Source organism: Hyperolius riggenbachi, chromosome 3 (assembly GCF_040937935.1).
Source record: "Hyperolius riggenbachi isolate aHypRig1 chromosome 3, aHypRig1.pri, whole genome shotgun sequence".
Taxonomy (NCBI): Eukaryota; Metazoa; Chordata; class Amphibia; order Anura; family Hyperoliidae; genus Hyperolius; species Hyperolius riggenbachi.
In genome coordinates, this window is record NC_090648.1 from 411696793 (window position 1) to 411711842 (window position 15050).

At 39.6% G+C, this 15050-nt stretch overlaps 1 protein-coding gene across 11 annotated transcripts in view; it reads left to right on the top strand.

The window, feature by feature from the left end:
• P4HA2 (prolyl 4-hydroxylase subunit alpha 2) overlaps positions 1-15050 on the top strand; it is a 634411-nt gene that overhangs the window by 544201 nt on the left and 75160 nt on the right. The gene's annotated exons all lie outside the window — the stretch shown is intronic.

Here is a 15050-nt window from a genome sequence, read left to right on the forward strand (position 1 = left end):
TCTGATGAGACGGCAATCCAGGAATGACACGTTTACCGAGTGAACTTCCCCTGACTGTTAAACTGTCACATGTTTGGACAAATTCCATGTAATTTATAGGCTATAATATTAAGAGACAGAGGAGTGCTAAATAAAGCTTTTATGTGGAAACTTGCCAAAAATAATATACACACTACTTTGTTTCCAGGTATTTTTCAGCCTGTTGAGGCAAATTAATAATTTAGTATCTACCATAATACTTTTTCGTTTTGCATCTGTCAGCAGCATTTAAGGCGTCCTTTTATAGATCTTTTTTAATATGTGACTTCAGATCAGTTAGGATCAAAGAAGTTATTCTTGGGGTCTGTTTGTTTATAAAGGGCTGAATAATCAGTCTCTGATCCTTCCTCCTTTTATTTTACCAGTAATTTCTTCTCATCTGTAAATCCAGGACACACTCTTCAATTAAAGAAGAAATGTATTCAGTATTGAACCGGCAAGATCCAGTAATGAATATATGCAAAAGCTGTGGGCAAAGGACCAAATTAATTCACAGAAGACAGTATAAATCATCAGGCTTTGGATTTAGTGCTTTGTCCACATCTGTTGCATATATTGATTTTTGGATCTTGCAGGTTCAGCCCATTATCGGATTAAAATATCAACTCCTATGTTCTCCCTTTATTTGCTGAACATTCCAAACCACCATAGTACAAACAGTTGCTTTATTCTGGGTGAAACATTTAATTTACAGTCTAAACTATTTGATGAGGTGACAGAGCCAAACTATACTTCCATAAGGAATTTGAGATTTGATTAGTGCACTCGTGGAGCCTTTTGAGGTTTGAAAAAGCAAAACTCATCCAGAAACATGCATCAGGCACCTCTGCAAGCTTTTTATAATGTACACATTGCATAACTTTGAACTTCATTTGTTATGAGTTATAGGTCATTATATAGTCAATCAATACAAACTGTAAGAAATATTCTTCTTTTGTAAAAGTTCCATGCCACTCCCATCCTGTATCTACTGTATATAATGATACAGTATTTAGCTCTCTTGTAAGGCCGCATCTGGAGTATGGAATACACTTTGGGCACCACATTACAGGAGGGACATTGCAGTTTTAGAACAGGTGCAGAGACAATCAACACAGTTGGTCAGATTTATGACAAGACAGGTTAGATAAACTGGGCTATAGTCTGGAGAAAAGACACCTTTGGACTGGGGCCCACTACGGGGAGCGCTGTAAAAACAGTGCAGGAGATTTGGGTGCAGCTGGTGCCACCATAGGCCGTATTAGGAATTACGGCTATAGCAGTGTTCAGTGAGCAATTTGAGTGCCGTCAAAAGACGAGCACAAATGACTACAAAAACACTGTAATTTGGTCGCTAGCAATAGCTGGAAGCCAAATTACATCTTTCCCCCACTATCCATGGTGGCATGGAGGGGGAATAGTAATTAATGCCACCAGGACTTGTGCAGGAGCAGGTTGAGCCGTTTATCAGCTTTACCCTGTGCCCAAATCTCCTGGCAGCTGTTCAATAGGTACGCCACTATAGGTGCTTTGCATAATTGTGGAGGTGCTGCAATTTCCCTGAATAATCACAATGTGGCTACTGTAGCCACTGATGCGATCACTACCAAGCTGCTGCAAGCAGCATTTTGCAATCGCAACTCTGCTATTGGGACCACCATCATCGGGATCCACTGGCAAAGCACTTTGCCAATCAGCAGGTGCTGCCAAAGCACAACTAGTGGGTATCAGCCCTCAGATTAAATCTAATTGACATGTGTAAATACATCAGAGGGCAGGGCTTTACGGACTAGAGGATATGCTCTATGCATGGAGGAAAACGTTTTTACCATCTACAGTGGGTTGCAAAAGTATTCAGCCCCTTTGAAGTTTTCCACATTTTGTCACATTACTGACACAAACAGGCATCAATTTTATTGGAATTCCACGTGAAAGACCAATACAAAGTGGTGTACACGTGAGAAGTGGATCGAAAATCATACATCATTCCAAACATTTTTTACAAATAAATAACTGCAAAGTAGTGTGTGCATAATTATTCAGCCCCCTTTGATCTGAGTGCAGTCAGTTGCCTATAGACATTGCCTGATGAGTGCTAATGACTAAATAGAGTGTGCCTGTGTGTAATCTAATGTCAGTACAAATACAGCTGCTCTGTGACGGCCTCAGAGGTTGTCTAAGAGAATACTGGGAGCAACAACACCATGAAGTCCAAAGAATACACCAGGCAGGTCAGGGATAAAGTTATTGAGAAATTTAAAGCAGGCTTAGGCTACAAAAAGATTTCCAAAGCCTTGAACATCCCACGGAGCACTGTTCAAGCGATCATTCAGAAAAGGAAGGAGTATGGCGCAACTGTAAACCTACCAAGACAAGGCCAACCTCCTAAACTCACAGGCCGAACAAGGAGAGCGCTGATCAGAAATGCAGTCAAGAGGCCCATGGTGACTCTGGACGAGCTGCAGAGATCTACGGCTGGGGTGTGCGTAATTATTCGGCCCCCTGAGTCAATACTTTGTAGAACCACCAGCTGCCAGTCTTTTAGGGTATGTCTCTACCAGCTTTGCACATCTAGAGACTGAAATCCTTGCCCATTCGTCTCCATCCATCTTCCCATCAACTCTGACCAGCTTCCCTGTCCCTGCTGAAGAGATGCACCCCCGAGCATGATGCTGCCACCAGCATATTTGACAGTGGGGATGGTGTGTTCAGAATGATGTGCAGTGTTAGTTTTCTGCCACACATAGCGTTTTGCATTTTGGCCAAAAAGTTCAATTTTGGTCTCATCTGACCAGAGCACCTTCTTCCACATGGTTGCTGTGTCCACCACATGGCTTGTGGCAAACTGCAAACGGGACTTCTTATGCTTTCTGTTAACAATGCCTTTCTTCTTGCCACTCTTCCATAAAGGCCAACTTTGTACAGTACATGACTAATAGTTGTCCTATGGACAGAGTCTCCCACCTGAGCTGTAGATCTCTGCAGCTCGTCCAGGGTCACCATGGGCCTCAATAACTTGATCCATGAACTGTCTTGGACCTGTCTTGTGTGTTCTTTGGACTTCATGGTGTTGTTGCTCCCAATATTCTCTTAGACAACCTCTGAGGCCCTCACAGAGCAGCTGTATTTGTACTGACATTAGATTACACACAGGTGCACTCTATTTAGTCATTAGCACTCATCAGGCAATGTCTATAGGCAACTGACTGCACTCAGATCAAAGGGGGCTGAATAATTATGCACACACCACTTTGCAGTTATTTATTTGTAAAAAATGTTTGGAATCATGTATGATTTTCGTTTCACTTCTCATGTGTACACCACTTTGTGTTGGTCTTTCATGTGGAATTCCAATAAAATTGATTCATGTTTGTGGCAGTAATATGACAAAATGTGGAAAACTTCAAGGGGGCCGAATTCTTTTGCAACCCACTGTATATAGGAAAGGATTCTTTACAGTAAATGTGATTAAAATGTGAAATGCATAACCACAGGAAGTAGTTATGGCAAATTCTAAATCTACGTGTAAAGGGGGCTGGGGTGCTTTCCTTGCACTGAAGAACATCCATGGCTATACTTACTAGGTATTTCCCGACACTGTTGATCCAGGGATTATATGTGATTACCATCTGGAGTCGTGAAGGAATTATCCCTTTTTTGTGCTAATTGGCCCAAGCCTTGTAAGAGTTTTTCGTCTTCTTCTGGACCAACTGAAATATGTGAGGGTGCAGGCTAGGGCTTGGTTCAACTCATATTATCTGGTTCAACTCGATGGATATTTTTTTTTTTTTGTACAATTAACATTGTACATTCGAAGAGAGAAACAATTATCCAAAGGAGCATATGGGAAATAGAACAACATCCAAAGAGTAAGCACAACAATTTTGTAGTACCATATTTTTGTAAAATAGATACTCATCATTCAGTCAAGGTTCTGAATCCAATGATAAATCGCCCACATATATATTCTAGAATCACATTACAAAGCTTTGATGAGAGTAGCTTAACAGTATACAGTAAGTGAGTAATAGAATGGGAAAATTAAAGGAAAGAATATGTGGAAAGATGGGAGCAAAAAGAGAAAGAGGGAGAAGGGAAAGGAAGTGATTTACTTAGAAGTTGATACATATTTATCCCATTATTTAGGTGTACTCAGCAGAGGACCTGATCTCATGCCAACAGGGCCAGATCTGCATGATTTTATCATCCTCGTCCTGATGATCAATTCCTCCAAGTCTTATTTTCTCCACTTGTTTCAGCCACATTTTCAAAGTGGACCTAGTTCAGGTTTTCCACAAAGCTGCAACCTCTGACTCCAGAACCAAGTGGGGAAGAATACTTTTCTTGCAAGCAGTAGGAGAGAGAATGAAATCATGCGGTTTTAAGCCTGAAGTCTGCTGGACTAACCTGTATGTCTATCTCCAGTAGGGCTCAATCATAGGGCATTCCCATGCAATATGTGCAAGAATACTTGGTGCAGTTTCCATGCAATATGTATAAGGCTACCTGTTGCAGCCTGGTACCTCCAGCAGCAATCAGGAACACTCAAATAGAATTTGTGCTTCAGGTGTACGATACCATAACATCTGGACCTTAAAGTTCCACTCTCTAACACTTGTGCTATGAATAGATTTGTGTGTGCTCAGGAAGATCCTGTAGCACTGCTACTCTGGAGAAGGACTATAGGCTATTACTGGTAGTTTGTATAGCATTTTTCAACCCACAAATTATGTAACTTAAACTTTACCTCACCACAAGGGGGACGTGTGGTGTGATTCAGAATTTAACCTTCTTAAAATACAAGGTATTTGCAACTATTCAGGTTGGAGTGAGCATAAGGTGTCCCACAATGCAACACTGCTGAATATGCAAATCATCCCTTTGTTGTCCCTAAAAGCTAAACGAAACTCTAGAACTGCTGGAATGCAATGATGTGTCAGCTTGTTAAGTGAGATTGTGACACTTGTAGCTACTGTAAGTATGGAGTTTCTAATCTGTGCCAATATAAATGTATGTACTTTTTACATAATGAGACTTAAAACAACCGACACATTAGTGTAAGTTTGCTTACAATTCAGACAAGGAGTTGTAAAACCACAGACTCAGTGAAACTGTGGGTATACCAAGCCCATAATTGAATTGGTCAATGCTTGTATAGTATCAGGAAAAAAAAGAGGGCCAGTGCACACCAAAAAGCACTAGCGTAATCACAAACGCTCAGTGCTTTTTGAAGTGATTTTTCAAGGCGATTCTAGGCATGTGCCTAGCGATTTTTTTAATACACCTAGTGATTTTTTTAAAGGGCCTCCGAGCAGTGCAGAAACTATGGAAAGATGCATATCATTTTAAAGCTCTGTTTCTCCTCTTTCCAATGATATATAAACCGCTGCCCTACACCTTTTAGTTTTCGCTATTTTTGCGATTGAAATTGCCGCGGCCGCGATTTCAATCGCGAAAATGAAGAAAACTAAAAGGCGTAGAGCGACGATTTAGGTGTCGCCAGAAAGAGGAGAAAGAGAGCTTTAAAATGATATCCATCTTTCCATAGTTACTTGTATTACACAGGACGACACTTTCCCCAGTGTCAGCAGCTCCATTCAGCAGAAAAAGTCGTCCTGTGTAATACAATGTAACTATGGAAAGATGGATATCATTTTAAAGCTCTCTTTCTCCTCTTTCTGGCGACACCTAAATCGTTGCCCTACGCCTTTTAGTTTTCTTTATTTTCGCGATTGAAATCGCGGCCGCAGCAATTTCAATCGCAAAAATAGCGAAAACTAAAAGGCGTAGGGCAGCGGTTTATATATCATTGGAAAGAGGAGAAAGAGAGCTTTAAAATGATATGCATCTTTCCATAGTTTCTGCACTGCTCGGAGTCCCTTTAAGCATTTTTGTGTATTTTTCTTTTAACCACTTTACCCCCCATAGGTGCGGATATCTCTGTCCCTTTTTCCATCCTTTCACCCCCAGGGACGGAGATATCCGCACCTCCCGCCGCTGCCTGCGCTCCCGCTCTTTTGTGCGCACGCTCCCGCTCTCTTGTGCGCGCGCTCTCGCTCGTGTGCGTGCTCTCGCTTGAGCGCGCACTCCCGCTCTCGTGCACGCCACCGCCTGCTTGCCCGGAGATCAACGAATGGGAAAAACCGTCCCCGTTCGTTGATCTAAGCCCCCCGCAATGATCGGCTGCTTCTATGAGAAGCAGTGATCATTGTGGAAAAAAAAAAGTTTCCCAGACTCACAAGACTTCCTGCAAGTGTACTTCCTACGCTTGCAGGTCGCATAAACAAAAAGTTACTGTGGCCATCCTAAAGCATTTTTCATATACAAATACATTAGTTTTACACTAAAAATTAACTCATTACCTCAAACACTCCCCAATTTTTTTATTTTTTTTTGTAATAAAAAAAATAAAAAATTGCAGTAAAAAAATACATAAATAGTTACCTTAGGGACTGAACTTTTTAAATATTTATGTCAAGAGGGTATAACACTGTTACTTTATAAACTATGGGCTTGTAATTAGGAATGGACGCAAAACTGAAAAACATGCACCTTTATTTCCAAATAAAATATTGGCGCCAAACATTGTGATAGGGCCATAATTTAAACGGTTTTATAACTGGGACAAATGGGCAAATACATTTCATGGGTTTTAATTACAGTAGCATGCATTATTTAAAAACTATAATGGCCGAAAACTGAAAAATAATAATTTTTTTCCCCACATTTTTTTCCTATTTTCCCCTTAAAACACATTTAGAATAAAATAATTTATGGCATAATGTCCCACCTAAAGAAAGCCTAATTGGTGGCGAAGAAAACAAGATATAGTTTATTTCATTGCGATAAGTAATGATAAAGTTATAGACGAATGAATGGAAGGAGCGCTGAAAGGTGAAAATTGCTCTGGTGTTTAAGGGGTAAAACCCCTCAGTTGTGAAGTGGTTAAAGTACAGTACAACTGCTAGTGTACTTGTTTTGTACCAAAAACGCTTGGAAAATCGCTCTGATCTAGCGCTTTTCAGAGCGATTTTCCGCTTTCCTATACTTAATATTGAGGCTGAATCGCCTGAGAAATCAGCAGAAATGCTGCGTTTGCGTTTGAGAAAAAAAATCACATCCCTCTGGTGTGATCCATCCCATTCAAATACGTTAGCGGCTAACGTATTTGAATGGGATGGATCACACCAGAGGGATGTGATTTTTTTTAGCCAATCGTTTTTTAAAGCACTAGCGGTTTTTAAAAGTGGCAACTGGAGGCAACTATACTGCTACATACTGTATACTGAAGGCACCTACCTGAGTAGCCTATACTGGGGGCAACTATACTGGCTACCTATACTGGAGGCACCTACCTGGCTAACCTATCCTGGGGGCAACTATGCTGGCTACCAGTAGTGGAGGCGCCTACCTGACTAACCTATACTGGAGCACCAATAGCTGGCCAGTTTGGGTATTGGCCGGCCAGATCCCAAAGCTTTCGGGTTCTGGCCGTAACATACTTTAACTTTAAAGTGTACCCAAAGCTTGGGTACAAAATCAGATACTTACCTTAAAGAGACACTGAAGCGAAAAAAATATATATGATATAATGAATTGGTTGGGTACTATGAATAATTACTAGAAGATTAGCAGCAAAGAAAATATTCTCATATTTTTATTTTCAGGTATATAGTGTTTTTTACTAACATTGCATCATTCTATATTATGTGCAGATTACACAACACTCAGCATTCAAAATGATTCTTTCAGAGCAGTCTGTGAACTAATGACCTCTCCTCTGGCAGAGAAAAAGAAATTTGTTCACTAACAGTTGAGATAATAAAAGTCAGAAGACAGCCCTCTCCACGACTTTGAAAGTCGTAGAGCTTAATGGCTTTTTTGCATAGAGATAACAACTGTAGTTTCTTAACTCTTCCTGTACTGGAAACAATTAGACTGATGTATCTGATCTTAATGTTTTATTTCTTAGCTGTACCACACATACAAATCATAATATCATAAAAAAAAAAATTCGCTTCAGTGTCTCTTTAAAGTGGTCTGAAAGTCAGCATTTGTTCTTTGCTCTAAAACGTTCCTCACAGCTTGAAAGCTACTATCCCAGAAAAAAATTGTAGCAGAACATCACTGCAATGATTAAACAAAGCACTTTCTCTCTGAGAAACTGTCTCTGGTTCAGGCACACACAGTGTTCAGAATAGCTCATTAGAAGATTTTAATATATAATAGAAAGCAGTTATAATAGAAAAAGAAAAAAGGCAATGCCAGCTTTCAGGGCAAGAAAAACTAAACTTTGGAAACATGTAATTAGTAAACAGAATATTACGTGTGCACAAAAGCAAACATGATAACTGTACGAGTAATAAAAAGTAGGAAAACACATTTTTATCGAATGTTATGTCAAATTTTCAGACCACTTTAAGGGCTCGTTTCCACTAGTGCGTTACGGAATCGCGGCGAATCACCGCAGGCAAAATCGCATGCAGGTGCAATTCTGCATGCGTTTTTTGCTGCGATTTCGCATGCGATTTCGCATAGGTTAGGGTAATGCGAGTTTAACCATGTCACTGCCTGTGTGAATTAACATGGGTACCTATGCGAAATCGCATGCGAATTTGCAGCAAAAAACGCACCTCTGTGCCTAGCTCTTCTACTGACCACATATGCTATTGCTCCGTTGTTATTGCCTGATGAAGCGGGATCAAACCTGCGAAACGCGTTGCATATTTGGAGTTCATAAATAAAATATATTGACTGTACTACAGTCGTTGTGTGTCTACTTGGAGGAGGTAAGTCCACCACTACTTCCTCTATTTACCAAGAATTTGGTTTTTAAGCTAATTTAGCTTCCTTTTATCCTTTTGGCGCCTCTGTTCTCCTGCATAATATTGAGCCCTAAGTTAAGGAAGCCTCAGGATCTCCATTACTCCATTGTCCCCGTCGCTGAGCGCTTTCCTGGTGGGGAGAGGGGGTACGCTGCTGTGCCTTTTCAAATCCCTAGGAGGGGTCTCTTAGGGAGAGGAGACAAAGAGAATCGGATTCTCTGGTGGGGGGTGTTCTGAGTGGACAATTGGGTCGTTTTGCCTTTTTGTTTGTTGTTGGATGTTATTTTTTCTTTGTGGTTGTTTTTTTTTTTTTATTCACCTTCTAGTCTCCTCTAAACAATCAATGAAGTTTGTATTTGATGTCTCAGAGGGGTGATAATTTAAGCATCCTCTCGTATAATGTAAAGGGTCTTGGTTTTCCAGTTAAGAGGGGAAAATTATGGATGGAGTTGCATAGACTCAAACCCCAAACTCCTTTTCTTGCAGGAAACTCATTTTTGTGGAGATAAGATGCCTGGTATGCCCTTGTCCATATTTGAGAAGTGTTTTTTTTTCCGAATTCTCCAATTAAAAAGGCTAAAGGAGTTGCAATAGCAGTAAGTAAGGCGTGTCCGTTCGTATTTTTGGATAAAAAGTGTGATAAGATGGGTAGATTTATCTTTTTGAAAGGTCAATTAATGGGAGAAGTATATACTTTTGTTAATATCTATGCGCCTAATGAATAACAGGCTACTTTCTTTAGATTAGTGCTTGAACAACTTGAGAGGGTTCAGAGAGGGATGTTTGGTTTTTTGGAGGGGATTGTAATTGGGTCTCTGAGCCTAAAACAGATGTGTCATCTGGTTCCAGGAGTATTACGGCAGTAGCTAATAAATCTATCGAAAAGATTTTTCAGAGTGTCCATCTTATAGATTTATGGAGAGCATTTTTTTCTTCTGTGAAGGATTATTCCTTTTTTTCGCATGTGCACAAAATATATACAAGGATAGACATGCTCTTTTTGGGTCAATATTTTTTGGATAGAGTAAATGAAGCGGGTATTGGGAATATAACCAATTCAGATCATGGGCATGTGTGGCTTGATTTGGATTTGATGGTAAGAAATAGGCGTGATTGGCATTGGAGACTCAATTGCAACCTTTTGGATGATATAGAAGTTAAAGATGAGATTAAAAAAAAACTTTAGTGGAGTATTTCGAGGTCAATGAATTGAATGGTATGGACAAGGGCATAGTATGGTCAGCCCATAAGGCTCTGGTAAGGGGGAGTCTTTATTTCCTTGGGAGCCCCCCCAAAAAAAGAGTATAATGGTAAAATTACAGAATTATTATCGGAAATAGGAAATTTGGAATTAGAACATAAGGGTTAATTAGATCAGAAGGCACTAGATAGTTTGGATAGGGCAAGTATCAAATTGTTCGAACTATTAGGGAAAAAATAGAATTTATTCTGCCAAATGGTTTGAACATGCAAATAAAAGTGGGAGGTGGTTGGCAAGGGCATTAAAAGGTCAAAGGAATAGTGCATATATTCCTAAGATTAATGATGATGGGGGGGGGGGGGGGGGGTCGAGCTGCAGGCACACAAAATAGCAAATGTTTTTAGGGAGTATTATACTTCACTGTATGGCCTTCCGAAAAATGGATCTAGGGATTTTGATAAAGGGATGTGGAAATATTTAGAGGGATTGGGAATGGTTAAAATATCACAGGAAAACCGATATAATGGAAAAAGAGATTAGTGAGGAGGAGGTGTTAGCTATGATAAAAGCCATGAAGGTGGGTAAGTCACCTGGTCCTAATGGTTTTATAAAGCAGTACTTTTCCAATTTCAGTGATGTGTTAGTGCCACCTATGTGTAGATTCTTTAATTCCCTTAAGGAGGGTAGAGTAATGCCCAAAGATGTGTTAGAGGCCCATATAACAATCATCCACAAGAGTGGAAAAGATCTGGCTTTATGTCAAAGTTACAGGCCTATATCATTATTGAATTTGCATATAAAGGTTTTTGTTTAATTTAAAAAAAAATTTAGTTGAGAGAATTAAGCCATGGTTAGGATTAGTAGTTAAAGGAGATCAGGTAGGTTTTGTGCCAGTGAGAGAAGGGAGGGATAATGTGGCAAGGGCGATGGCATTATTTAAGTGGTCTTTGGTGAAGGGGGTTCCTATGATGGTGTTGTCGATGGATGCGGAGAAGGCATTCGACAGGGTGAATTAGGATTTTATTATGGCCACTTTGAGATTTGTGGGATTGGGAGAGAGTATGTTAAAATGGGTAGGTGCCCTTTATTCTAATCCAACTGTGAGAGTTAGAGCGAATGGTGCCCTGTCGGATGCCTTCTCCTTGTCAAATGGAACGAGACAGAGTTGCCCCTTGTCGCCGATTATTTTTATTTTGACCTTGGAAGTTTTTTGTGTACTGTTAGGAGGTCGGGAATATTCATGGGGTTAGAGTTGGGGGTGAGGAGCATAAGCTATCGCCGTTTGCAGATGATATTCTATTTTATATTTCGGAGCCTCTGGTGTCTTTGCCAAATTTGGTTAAGGAAATTGAGAGAGATGGTAATTTTTCAAATTTTAAGATGAATATGAATAAATCTGAAGCACTGAGTGTGTCATTGACAGCAGAAGTTTTGAATTTGGTAGAAAGTAACTTTTCATTTCCTGTTATATTCCCTGAATTATCTTCCATTATTAGGTTTTATTAAAAAAAGACTTGAAGGGACGGAGTGGAAAGGGGTTTTTATGGTTTGGGTGTATAGATATTATTAAAATGAATATTTTGCCTAGGTTGGTGTTTCGTATGTCCATGATTCCAATTTGTGTGCCTGCAGCTTTTTTTCAGATCTCTTAAATCAATCTTTATTAGGTTTGTTTGGCAGAAGAAGCCTTCAAGATTATCTTAGATTAGATTAGGGGTTGGGGCTTCTGGATTTGAAGCTTTATTATAGAGCATGTGTATTGGTAAGACTTTTTGATTGGACGTATGGAGGTGGAGTTAAGAGGTGGGTAGATATTAAAAAGGAGTTGGTGGGATTGGATTTGGCAAAAGTTTTTTTGGCTCCACGGAAAATTTAGAGATTTACCAAGATGGACACCCTCGTAGGTAAAAAATGTTTTGTAAGGTGTGGGATGTAGTTAATAAAGGGGGGGGGAGGGTCTGAGGGAATTTCCTTGATGACTCCTTTGGGGGGATTCTTCTTTTTTCTGCCAGAGAAAGAAAGGGTTTTTTTTTCTGGATCATGGAGTGGGAGGGGAGGTGTGATCTTGAGAGATAATAAAACTTTAGTCTGGCTGCGTGAAAAATACGGTCAATTTCCTTTTGATTTTTGGAGGTATAATCAATTAAAACATTTTTTGGCGACGAAGGGGAGAAATCTTTCCATTTGTATTGAATTATCAGAATTTGAGGAATTATTTGTGAAGGAGGCTCCTCCCATGCATCTGGTATCATTTTTGTATAAAGAGTTGAATAAATTGAGGGAGGGAGAATTTCCTAAGTATTTGAATAGATGGGAGTAGGACACTGGCATCTCTTTAGATGATGGGTGGAAAAGGAAAATATGTATTTTGGCTCATGCTACATCAGTTACCGTAGTTCTAGAATTAAGGAAATTAATTTTAAATTATTGACTAGATGGTATAGATTGTTTCTCAACATTTTATTGGTATGTACCCCTTTTAAAACCTTGTACTCACCAAGTACCCCCTAGCATAGTAAACATGATCACAAGTACCCCTTGACAAATATATATTCAATCGTAGTACATGATAATTGGTTCTAAACCATTTCCAAGCATTTACTATTGCTTTTAATTAGCTAAAACACTAATTTGTGGCTTTTTAAATAAGATTTATCTTTTTCTAAAACTCTAAATTTGTTATTCTTGGTTAAATATATCAAGCCTGAGTACCCCCTGGAACCATCAGAAGTACCCCCTGGGGTACGCGTACCACACGTTGAGAACCTAGGGTAGAACACCGGATAGGCTGGCTACAATGTTCCAGGGGGAGAGTGATAGATGCTGGAGGGAGTGTGGAGAAAGGGGGTCTTTATTGCATTTAGTATGGGATTGCCCAGTATTATCGGGTTTTTGGAAGGGTTTGTTGGATTGTATTAAGAAACTATGGGAAGATTGTGGAGATTGGGACCCAGTAAAGGTATTACTGCATGGATCATGGATCTAATGGTAAATATAAGAGATCTTTTGTTCCTCAGCTCCTGATTGCGGCTAAAAGTTTAATCCCAGTTAAGTGGAGATGAAAGGGTTCTGTGGGTTAATATGGTGAAGAGTATGGAGAATCAGATTGCTTTGCAGCAGGACAGATCGAAAGCATTTAATGTTAAATGGGGAAAATGGAATGGATTTGAAGATACTAAGGAATATGGAGATATGGTGGCGATGTAGGGGAAGGAGCTTTCTATAATTTGAAAAAGAAGTGTTTATAATTTTTTGTAGTACTTTGGAGGGTAATGGAAGGGGGGGATCTTTAAGAAAGAATTCTTATAATGTGGATTTTTTTTTAGAGATACGGATTTGAGGATGGGGAAGTGTAGAGGGTGGTTTTTCTTTTTCTTTATGAGTTTTTTTTTTTAGTGTATTTGTAAAATTGAAAAATGAGGAAGAGAATATGATGATATGTTGTATTGGAATTGATATAAGGCCTCTTTCACAGTGGGACGTTAAATTCGGACTTTATAAAATGTTATAACGTAGACTAACGCACAGCAATACAAAGTCTGTGCGACATTAACAGTGCACACATTGCGTTGTGTGTAGCGTGTAGCAATATTTAGAAAATGCTGCATGCTGTGCGTTTAGCAATACATTTGCTGTGTTCTGTGTGTTGCACATGCTCAGTAATTTTATTTTTTTTAAGGCTGCTTTCACAGTGCGACGTTACAGCAGCCTGTAACGCAGCCCAACTCACAGCAATGTAAAATCAATGGGCTGTTCACAGTGCCCACGTTGAGTTGGATTATAACGTTGCACGTTAGATGAAAGTGCAGCGTTCTGTGCGTTATACTCTGCGTTAGACTGTTTGCACATGCTCAGTAATGTGTTTTGTTTTTTTAAATGTGCCGCATGCGCAGTTTTCGTTCGATCCGTATGCGTCAAAAATTACGCATCACGTACGCATTAGGGGCACGTTATGCGACCTTAACGTCGCATAAAACGCAACGTCTTAGTGTGAAAGAGCCCTTAATGTAACACATGCACCGTTTTCATTCCATCAGTATGAGATAAAAACTGCACACCAAGAGACACATAACGCAGTGCAAAATAACGTCTAATTTCATAACCTACATGCGCTGCGTTAGGGGCACGTAGTGCGACTTTAACGTCACATCAAATGCAACGTCCCACTGTGAAAGAGGCCTTAGAGTTGGAAATATTCTTACTACTTCAATAAATTATATGAAAAAAAACTGCTTTATTCTCCAGAAGCTCAGGGGTTCAGGCAAGTGGTGTTCCTTGTCATACCTGCATACCTAGCCTGTGGTAGGGAAAAAATAAAAACACCTGATATCTGTAGAGTTCCACTCTGAGAAGGATTTATGAGCGTGAGTGTTGGAGTTCAGCTGGAACTGTGCCTGAATAGCACAGTTTCTTCTATAGATGTTCTGAACTGCCAATTGAGGGAATTTTTTCACCACTATAGATTCACTACTGTACATGTTCATATTGCTTAATATACACACGTTTTGTACATACTTAGTATGCATGTATCTAAATAGTGTGGCACAGCAATAAAATAACAATACAAATGTTCGATAGTTCAGAACTTCTATACAGTACTTCCATATGTACTTCCATATGTACACACGTGTATCTCCTTATGTCACACATCAGTTCATGTGTACTTCAAAATTTCCTAAGATGTTTTTTGTTTGTTTTTGATCCTTAAAAATTATATGACTTGAGTGACACCTCTAGAGACATTAAGGTGGGTGGGTTCCAATTAGGTATAATTGCATTGCATTGCTGATATTATATACAGTAGGCAGGAGAAGCCTAATTCAGGCCTTTTAAAACCCATGAAACAGTAAACCATAATTACAAGATCAAACAGCCTTCAGCCACCTTTCAAACCACATTACAAAAAATACACTGTGTGTGTGTGTGTGTGTGTGTGTGTGTGTGTGTGTGTGTGTGTGTGTGTGTGTGTGTGTGTGTGTGTGTGTGTGTGTGTGTGTGTGTGTGTG